At 32.7% G+C, this 7670-nt stretch overlaps 2 non-coding genes across 2 annotated transcripts; both read right to left on the reverse strand.

Moving 5' to 3' along the window:
• Positions 1-2300: 2300 nt before the first annotated feature.
• On the reverse strand, positions 2301-2372 carry Trnae-cuc. Its single transcript has one exon. It is a non-coding gene; the product is annotated as a tRNA-Glu (tRNA).
• Positions 2373-3159: 787 nt separating this feature from the next.
• Trnae-cuc lies at positions 3160-3231 on the reverse strand. The gene has a single exon. It is a non-coding gene; the product is annotated as a tRNA-Glu (tRNA).
• Between the last annotated feature and the right edge of the window lie 4439 nt (positions 3232-7670).

The following is a 7670-nucleotide window of genomic DNA, read 5'->3' on the forward strand; positions in this document are numbered from 1 at the left end:
TGACTGTACACAGCTGTTACTCAATTCATCCCAATAAATTCAATCCAATAATAATTATCATTTCCTTGATAAAATAATCAATTTAATGTCAAATTAATCAATAAAATATATTTTTTCATAATTTGATTCGAAAATTTGCTTCCATAAGTGAGATCAGATTTTTATACAAACCTGAAATGGCGCAATGGCAGCTAATTTAAAAAGGTGTGATACAATGATCTGAATTTCAAAACAACAGAAATTGAGTTATTTGGTTGGTATTCTATTCCAATTTCTTTTTAAAATAATAGAAAAATAGAAATCCTATTTAAAAATAAGTAATTTCAATGGATTAATTCTGAAATAACTTTTCAATATTATTTATACCGGTACGAGTGGGTTTAACCCAAAGTTAGTAGACAGACATCTGTCTACTAACGTTGGGTCTAACCTATATGGGTAGGCTAACTGAAGCATGGATGAAGGTCTAGGATGGTTAGTTATTAATTTTTAAAATGTCATTTCAGGTATTTTAATTTGTGTTTCTCATACGGTAATGTTTAAAAATTATTTCATCGTTTCAAAAATACATTTCAAATCAATTTTACGACTTGTGTACTCAAGTATTTTGATAGAATGAAGAAAAAAATGGCGGCAGAGAATTTTTTGTTCAGTTTTGTACAGTCACTGTCCAAAGTAAATATAAAATATTCTGGCAAATATACAAAATTGCAAAGCGAGAGAGAGATAGTGCTATCTGTTTTGTTGTATGATAGAAAAGGACAGCAACAGTATTGTCAATCGTACACTGCCATTATAATGTGGACCTCACTATGGATTATTTATTTTTATTTCTTGACAATATTAAGAGTAGCCCTAACAAGAAGGTCATTTGAGGAGCATGAATTATACCTGAAATGACATTTAATTATTATTATAAGTATTGATAAATTTGGACATCATCCGTCCTTACAAACATCGAACATGCTTCAGTTAGGTTACTGGTACGGATATAAAATAATATTGAAAGTTATATCAGAATCATTTCCATTGAAATTATTCTTTAATAGATAAGATTTCTATTCTGATATTACTTTCAAGAAAAATTTAAATAGAGTACTCACACAAATAATTCAATTTCTGTTGATTTGGAGTTCAGAGTTCATAATTATCTTCATTAGCCACTGAGATTTCAGGGGTGTGTGAGAATAAAAATCTGATCTCAGTTTTAAAAGTGTTGAATGAAATAATTATGGAAAGGGATATGCTATTGATGAATGTAATACATTTTACATGAAATAGATTATCTTATCAAATAAAATTAAACTAATATCAGATCAAATTTAATGGGTTGATTTGAGTCACAGTTGTAAAAAAATGTTCTAGTACAGTCTGTGGCAAAATGGAGTCAAATATAGAGAACCGGCAATCGTGTTCAGCTATCTTTCTTCACTGCCATTACAACGTGGACCTTATCAATTTGAAGAATCAAGTATGTATAAGTTGTCTAATTTCGAATGATATGTATCGTTCTTACGGTTCTTTAAACGGTCTTATGTAGGCTATAAACAGGACCTCCTAAATATTGAAGAGGTCCTGGTATAAACGGTATCACATGATGGAATCTTCAGCCTACGTCTGGAGGGAAAAGTCAGGCTGACTCCTACAAACTATTCACATCAAAGCAAAACCCTTGACAATAATTTGTGGCAATCTGGTTCATTTATTTTGATTAAACGTTTTAAGAGAATGGTTTACACTTTACGGCAACCAACATCAAAATGATAGTCAACAAATGAGCCATTCTATTATTATCCATTATACCAGTGAATAAGTTTTTACCACGTTCATTTCTCGAAATTTTTTATACAATATATCAAGTATTATCAATGACTGGTACCGTACTTACAATAAAGGAATGAATAAACAAACATCCAAACATTATTCACTGCTGAAAGAGGACTAACAATACATTTTAAAGTGTTTTAATTTTTTCCTATCTTATTATTATAAAATTGGCAATATCCAAGAATATCCTACTAGAAAAAAATTGAGTTTTGTTAAAAAATTAGTATTTAACAGCTATTCCAAATCCTCCATACTTCATTGCCAAATTATGTGAAAATCAATCATTGTTAATAACAATCAGGAATTAATATTGTCAAATAAAACGACTTCCTCCTAGATAAGAAAGATGATGGAAAAAGAGATTTGGCAACTATGAATTCCTATCATTCTATTGACTTTGAATGAATTCAACTGAACTTTATACCTGAATTTCACTATCACCATAATATGCGATTATTGCAAGCAAAAAATTATTCCGGTACCGGGAATCGAACCCGGGCCTTCTGGGTGAGAGCCAGATATCCTAGCCACTAGACCATACCGGAGACTGATAATCGCATTGCCAGAAATACCACTCATTAGTCCAGTCTAGCAACAACTTAGGAAACGTGTGTTCTCTATATCTGACGTTTCATGGAAAACTAGACGATTTTGACAAAATGGGAAAAGGTAAGGGAAATTTCATCTCTTCATAAATTCTCCCACACTTTCGTTCGTTGATCTCAATCCAGCTGGATATCTTATTTTTGATTTCTGCTATGTTGATTTCTTCTATAATAGTCATAGTGAGGTCCACGTTATAATGGTAGTATTTGATTAACATTGATGTTGCTATCCTTGTTTATCATTCGCGGCATAGCACCGTCCTTTTCTAGTCCCACAGCGTTGCCAGATCGTCTTTCAACTAAGAAGAAATATAATTGATTATCAAATATTTAATCTCAATTAAGAATATTTATTATTAGATCATTGAAAAAAATATTTTCTTGACTAATAAAATATTTTAAACAAGAATTAATGAACAGTTAATACTACATCAGTTATACCGGTAGGCTATTAGCAAGGCAGTGGCAAGGCAGAGAATCGTTAACGCTATCTTTCTCCACTGCCATTATAACATGGACCTCACTATAGGCCTATTCCTCAGGCTACGTCGTACCATAGTGAAATCTAAAATAGTTGGACAGAATAAATTAAAAAAAAACAGCAAATCATAGCAATATGTGATCAATTAGACATGAATTTACTGTGGATTGGACTGATAGATATACTGTGAGATAGATTGCAGAATTTCAACAGCTGTAAAATGATTAAATTGTAACAAAAATGTTATTCCGGTACCGGGAATCGAACCCGGGCCTTCTGGGTGAGAGCCAGATATCCTAGCCACTAGACCATACCGGAGTACGATAAAAACAATTTGCTAATTTTAACACTCAAAACTAATTTCACACAAAGAAATTAACAAAAGGAAATTCCCACATATCAGTATCATTGATCGTGTCCGGTACAGTGAGAATATTATTACAGTATTCTAATATAGAGAAACAATAGCGTAAACACTTATACTAGTGTTTCTCTATGATTCTAATAAGTTCTATATTCATAATATCCGCTCGGCCGTGTAGGCCATAGTACCATTAGATCTCATGGGGAATGATATTTTCACTGTACTAGGCACTGAATCTGATACGGTACGGATATAAATGGGAATCCACTTTTACTTAGTTTACTAAGTAAACTTTACTTGATAAAAGTTTAGTTAGTAAGTAAAGTTTACTTAGTAAACTAAGTAAAAGTGGATTCTCATTTATATCCGTACCGTATCAGATTTAGTACGGTATCAGTATCTATGTACGGTAGTAAAATTCAATTGCAGACTACAAGATTATTACAAAAATCTCGTAGGCTACGATGCAATTTTGTTCTCGAAAATCTTTTTTAGGCTAGTTTCACACTCATTCGGTTCGTTTCGTTTTCGATTCGTTTTCGGCAAATTCCGATAAGTGTGAAACGTTAATTCGGTTTGAATTCGGTACCGAATAGAAACCGCATGGAACCGAACGCCCACTTGTCTCTAATAAATTCCATCAGGTTTCAATTCGTTGTTAGCGAGAGGCTACTTTCACACACTTTCGGTTCGGTTGGGTTCGTTTCGTTTTCGGCAAATTCCGATAAGTGTGAAACGATGATTCGGTTTGAATTCGGTACCGAATAGCAACCGCATAGCACCGAACGCCCCCTCGACACGAATAGGTTTCATTATATTCGAATTCGTTGATAGGGAAACAGGAAAAAACAAAGTCTTTTACACACGCTTGCTTTTTTTGTTTTTATTTTAACCTGATATCGTGATTATCTGTTTCAAAATTTTCCAAGTCATAATCATATGGTCAATTATTCATTTCTGTTAGTTCACAGAAACATTTTTTTTCTGAACTTCCAAAATTAACATAATCAAAAAGAAACTATTCAAATAATTCACAATTTTTAATTAACTTTAAAATTTTGTTGTTCAAGAAATAACATCTTACAATTTAACACCAACTGTTATATTTAAATATACCAGCATGAACTGTGAAAATCCAAACACAGCTGTGTTTGACAAGAAAATACCTAATATAGAACCGTACGAATTAAAACCTGACATGTATGAAAGCCTCATTCGTTTTCGGTAACGAGCCGAACCGAACCGAAAACGAACCGAACCGAATGAAACAGAAAGCGTGTGAAGCTTTAGGCTAGTTCTTTACCTATTGATATTGGTTTTCGCAGAGGCTGATGTTGAAAATAATACACCTTTATTACCATCCATTTCAAACGCAGTTTCAATGCTTATCATTTCCATTTTAAATTAAAATTAATAAAGTTTTTAGTAAATCATACTTCATTACAAATAATTAGGATAGTTGATAGGCTGATTATCAACACTTATCATTTTTGTTTTTGTGTATTCATTGGAAGACGCTTCAACCTTTAATGTTACAATACATTGATGTTTTTGTGAAATTCGCTCACTATTATAGAGGAAGATAGTTCATTAGAAGAGATACCAAACATTATTCATCCATACCCTATTATCGACTCAATAAATAAATTGAATTAGAATACAGAATTTGGGAAGGCAAGTATTTTTCAGATTTATCTTATCAATAAATCAATAATGAAAGAATATCAATAATGATGCAATCACAGTCGACATTCATTATTGAGTGAAAATTACGTTGGTATCAGCAAAGAGAATCCCTATTCACTCTTAGTAGTTTCTATTTTTCAGGTATCAGTATAATTTATTGTAAAAGCTTGTTCTTACTCCCTCATCATATTAATCACCCGATCACGTCTTTGCAACTTGGTTTTTCTGGTGTTGAGGTTTCCATTCTTTCCTGATGATTTCATTCTTTTTCTGATGGAAACTAATGCTTTTACTAAATCAATTCCACTATAGTGGACTAAATACTACATTCAATATTGTAATCAATTGGTTTCAATTCAGTATCTGTAACACATCTATGACTCCATATTGGAAAGGTACTGCATTAGTACCTCACGGGCCTGTCAACTAAAGGATGGTATAATAGGACCTATGTACTATCATAAATTAACTTAATTGTAGATTTCTTTACTCTATGGTACTATTCTTGTTATCAACTATCCAAATAGAATTTCGACAATAATTAAGTTCGAAAATGATGTGAACACATTCTATGATAGAAAATATGGATTTTCATCAACAGAATCGTGCTGAATTGACAGAATACTGTACTTGCAGAAGTGACACTTTTCTTTGAGGTCATCAAGTGTGTGAGTGTGTGTTGTACCTGCTGTCCACTTTCTCACGCGCACTCACAGACCCAGAGTAATCAATAGAACAGACGCTGACAACAGACTACCATGACACTATCCATCTCTCTCACATTTTTTCTATATTTTATTCTCTCCTCTCATCCTTTATCCATTTATCATCAAGCTCTTTCTCTTTCATCGCGCTCTTTCTCTTTCATTAAGATTTTTTCTACCTGTCAATCCCACTCTCGAAGTCCCTTCCCAAAGTTCTGTGTGGAACTTTGTTACGTCTTTTACAAATGACAGGAAAATTGTCGATATCATGACATCAAAAAAGAAAATAATGGAAAAGCAGAATGAGATTTCAATAACATGAGAAAGTTATAGCAGCAGATTGAAAATGGCGATTTCAGATTTTTCGTGATTATACTGTCAATCTAGTGTCTCTAAAACGAGTCTGATCCATCACAGAAACTCATGATTGGCTCCAAATTTTAATGAAAGACTTGCCATTGTGAGAGACTTGCATACCTGGGCGAGGCTAACGACTTCTTTGTAGCCAGTCCCCAGGCAATACAGTACACTTCAAACTTTGACGTTCACTTATAACAGTGTGAAATTTGACAAAAATGCCATTCGCTAATAATAAATAAATAGGTTCCAAATTGTAGAGAATGGAGACTAATGAAAATCAAAATCATTTTCTAAGAGCTCAGTTGCCTTGAATTCATTTTGAACCACTGTCCATTAGAGCTGTCGAAACTGTAAATATGAGGAAAGTATCTCAATTTCTTGATTTTTTAATCGATGGAATGGTACTTTAGAAAACATTATTTTTCACGAATTAATCATTCAGAGCAAATGAAGAGAAGATTCCATTCTACAATTAAAGGTCAAGTTCATTTTTTATAATAATTGGTTACATTAAGAACTACACAACTTACAGAAACGTACCACAGGCACACGCCCAAAACGGTACCAATTCTAATTTATACAACAGTCCAAAAGTCAAAAGTCAAAATATTATTATTGCAGCAGCTAATTGAGGACATCAATTGCATTACAAATGTCAATGATACAAATGTATCTATGTTATGTGTCACTTCAAAGTTCTTCAGTTACACACTCAATATACAATAAATTCAAAAATTAGGTGTTTTCAAAATACAAGGAGTATTGTTATCAGGTGTACTTGGCATTCTATATGAGAAAGAGTGCTCTAGTACCTGGTCTCAGGATGTAGAGCACAAAATAACACCCAGAGGGATTTTGAATTACACATTTAAATTGTGACGATCGGAAGATATTGTTGATTAACAAATGGAATTCAATGATACAAATGTATCTATGTTATGTGTTAATTCAAAGTTCTTCAGTTACACACTCAATATACAATAAATTCAAAAATTAGGTGTTTTCAAAATACAAGGAGTATTGTTATCAGGTGTACTTGGAAATCTATATGAGAAAGAGTGCTCTAGTCTCAAGATGTAGAGCACAAAATAACACCCAGAGGGATTTTGAGTTATACATTTTAATTGTGACGATAGGAAGATATTGCTGATTAACAAATGAAATTCATCAAAGTTGTACTCATTTGAAAAAATATATAATCCAGTACTTGTTGAAGATAGAGAGCTCCGAATGATTTCATTCTATTCCAAATTTTATAATCTAAGAAAAGGCGGAAACGAATTCCTCTGTTTGATGACTGGGGCTGGTGGAAATAGCAAAAATTGTGAAATGAACTGAAAATACGAGGTTTTTGGGCCACTCCGTATCTAGCACAAAGAAATTTTGCATGAAAAATTTGGTTCTGTACTACTCTTATGAACTATCTGAACCATATGTTGGGAAATCAGAACTACAATATTCATTGTAAGGAGACTCTCTTTTCATGCGTCTATATTGGCTGGACTTAACGTCAGAAAACTCCTGTCTATTTAGTTTTCGATTTATAAAATTGATTAAAAATGCTACCGAAAACTCAAGGATACAGCTATACAGCTATATCCAGCTATAGGAAACAGCTATACAGCTATAAACTATACAGCTAT

The sequence above is a fragment of the Nilaparvata lugens genome, chromosome 10 (genome assembly GCF_014356525.2).
Source record: "Nilaparvata lugens isolate BPH chromosome 10, ASM1435652v1, whole genome shotgun sequence".
NCBI classification, from domain to species: Eukaryota; Metazoa; Arthropoda; class Insecta; order Hemiptera; family Delphacidae; genus Nilaparvata; species Nilaparvata lugens.